The sequence below is a fragment of the Pistacia vera genome, unplaced genomic scaffold (genome assembly GCF_008641045.1).
Source record: "Pistacia vera cultivar Batoury unplaced genomic scaffold, PisVer_v2 Contig902, whole genome shotgun sequence".
Taxonomy (NCBI): Eukaryota; Viridiplantae; Streptophyta; class Magnoliopsida; order Sapindales; family Anacardiaceae; genus Pistacia; species Pistacia vera.
Genome location: NW_022196782.1, coordinates 36,337 through 39,644, shown reverse-complemented (window position 1 = coordinate 39,644; position 3,308 = coordinate 36,337). Strand labels below are relative to the sequence as shown.

Sequence of the window (3,308 nt, the reverse complement as noted above, 5' to 3'; positions counted from 1 at the left end):
AGAACCATAAAGTCTTAAAAAAATTTGTACAATAATTATAAACTTTTTTGTGTCTTTCCGAATACAAACTAAAAATTGTGTATTCAAACATTGGAAACTTAATTTGATGGGGTCAATCAATAAAGAAATCAGTTTTCATGTGTATATTTAATGGATTAGGCTATATTAACTTTTTTTTTTTTTTCCACTAATTAATAACCTCTTAATCAATGACAATTTAATAGTTAAACGTTATTAAGATGACACATAGGGATAATTTTTCTTTTTTGGTAATCGAAATGTCCGAACCAGATTGCGTACACCTCAACTATTATCTAAGATGCTCTAAAGCTGTGATCAGTTAGTAATGTTCCAATTTTAAGTTGTCATAGTCTTTAATATACATGTATAGTCTATAAAAAGCCATTTATGAGGGGAATAGGAGTAAAAAAATGAATTTAAGGGGTTAAATAAAAGTTTCATGAATTAGGGAGCAAAATAAATAAATATTTAGGGATGAAAAATTGAAAATGATATATTTTTATATAAATTCTAAAATTTTTGCCTTGCATAGTTGCACATGGCTTTGGGCTTGGTGTTCCCTTGTGTGGCAAGGTCTTTTGCTAGTGAGATTTAACAGTCAAGTTGGTCATTTTGATTTTTGCCTTAGCAATGAGATTAGTGAATGAACCAACACTTTAAATAACCATTATGAAGATACGTAATTTTTTCTGGTAGAACAAGAGAACACAATAGGTGAAGCTATGAAGTATGGAAGTATGTAGATTCAACCTTTAGCCTTCAAAGTACCAACTAGCACCAGTGGGCATTTGACGAAGCATCAAGCAATTAAAAAAAATAAAAAAATTAAAATTAAAATTATCATATTATTTGGATTTTTATTCTCCACCACCCTAGAAGATGAACTAATTGAAAGTGTACCTATGATTTCTGAAAAGTATTTTATACCTTCTACCGGGGGGGTTTTTGATACTCTCCAAAGGGGTAAATGATAATCTTAAGTGGGAAAATGAGAAACTCAAAGGGGTAAATGAAAATCTAGTGAGGTACATAAAATTAAGAAAAAAAACAGTGGGTGCACTGAAACTTAGCTCAACTCTTAATGGTGGAAATAAATCTTTTTCCTTTTAATATTAATTAATTTAATTAATATAGACTGAACATTTAGCAAACAAGGACCGCATAGCGCAGTGGATTAGCGCGTTTGACTTCGGATCAAAAGGTCGTGGGTTCGACTCCCACTGTGGTCGGTGGTTTTCATTTAAATAACTAAGCTGATGAATCTTTTTTTATGTAGGCCCATGCCAATTTACGATTTTACCCATGAATTGATTAACTGTCAGGGCCCATACATTTTACGATCTTTGCCCATTATTCGCTATCTAGTCCAGCCTTGGAATAGAACGACCAACAGTCGCTTGTCTTGATCTAAGGCCTTTTACTTTAATCATTATAATGAATTATCTATAATCTATTAATTTTACCCATAAAATATTGCTAATATACATGACCATCGATTCATACTTATGGATGACAATTTTCCCTGGAGGGGATTTAAACTAAAATGTCAACCATGGGTCGTGGGGATACCCAATCCCTATTTGGGAATCTCGGATGAGAATAAGGATGCTAATGCTATTTTATTTTATTTCTGGGATGGGGATTTGCCAATTGCCTTCGCTGTTAATTAAAAAAAAAAAAGACCAAAAGTAAATAATAAATAAATCCGTCAAAACATTAAAAAATACATATATAGACCCTATTGAATTACAATTAAACAAACTGATAATTTTCAACTTGATAGCATAAATGGATCTATAAGAGCATCTTCGATGGTGTTCTTTATTTTGAAGAACATCTTTCATATAAATAAAAAGTATTTTCATTAATTTTTAAATATAAAGAACACAATTTTTATTCAAATCCAATAGACTCTTTAAATTTAATGAAGATGCTCTTTATTTTTAAAAAAGAGACTTAATGAGAGAGAGAATTAATAAATAAAATGTATAGGAACTTATAGTTTATTAATTAAAATTAAGATAAAGAGTGAAATTTGACTTTCTAAATGTGGGGAGTCAAACTCACTCTCTAATTTATATTTTAAAGATAAAGAGTATGTTGGACTGTTGTTTTTATAGATAAACTCTTTATAATAAAGAGTTTGTGTCATATAAAGAGTCATTTGAAGATGCTCTAATACTGTCTTGGAACTTGGTTGTTTAGTAGTTGCTATCATAATTTATCGAAATAAGATAACTTTTCATAAATTTTTTTACATTTGATATTTAAATTATCCGAATATATGTAAGTGGATATATAAATCTTTTCGCTATTTTTAGTACAGTAGAATCTCTCTATAGTTATAATGTTGGGACTAACTAAATTTATTATTATGAGGAGGTTATAACTTAATAAAGATGTAGTTACAAGAATTATTGTTTTGATTTTTTATTTTGTAATTCATGTTTCAGTAATACAAATGAATTGAGTGAACAAATTCGATAACTTCATTATATTAATGAAATAGATATTAATTTCTTCCTTAACCATCCAAATGAACAATAAGTGTTGTATGTTTTAATTGAAGAAGAAATCATTATTGGAATTAGACAAGAAGAAGAATGAGATAATCTTGAGGATGATAGTACGAAAATACCAAAAGTTTTGTGTCAAGAAACTAAAAACATACTTGAGAAGCTAAAAATATTTTGGCTTCAATAAGAAGGTGTCCATACTGGTGACTTATTACATACTTGCAAGAAAAAAGATGTGGTAATAACTCTAAAGCATAAATCACTGTCCTAAACAACTTTAGATAAATATTTTATTTCATCTTAAACCTTTAATGTAATATAGTTTGTGTTTTTTTGCAATATATATATATATATATATAATTATTACTATGTAAAGGCAAGTTCCTTAAGACGGGATCTAGAAAAATTATAACTTATTATAATGTAAAATTTATTCTTATTTATAATTGGCCTAAGTTGAGACCAAAATTTTTTATGACTACATGGAGATTATTCCTATATAGCGTAGATTGTATTACACAAAAAAAAAAAAAAAAAAAAAAAAAAAGTTAGTTATGACTAAATTACTTTTCTTCGCAATGTAGTAGGCATGACAATGCTCCCTGGAATTTTGAGGACCCGTCCTGCCTCACCCATATCGGGCGGGGAGCCCCAATTTTTTTGGGATAGGGGTGAAGGTGGGGGGTTGTTTAATCCCTGTCCTCGGGGATGGGACGGGGGTTAGAGATGGGCGTTTTGCTCTGCCCCGCGGGGATCTGGACCGACCTGGCC

General features: G+C 30.0%; 1 non-coding gene across 1 annotated transcript; it reads left to right on the top strand.

Annotated features, from left to right (window-relative positions):
* Positions 1–1,176: 1,176 nt before the first annotated feature.
* TRNAR-UCG lies at positions 1,177–1,250 on the top strand. The gene has a single exon. It is a non-coding gene; the product is annotated as a tRNA-Arg (tRNA).
* The last annotated feature ends 2,058 nt before the right edge of the window (positions 1,251–3,308 follow it).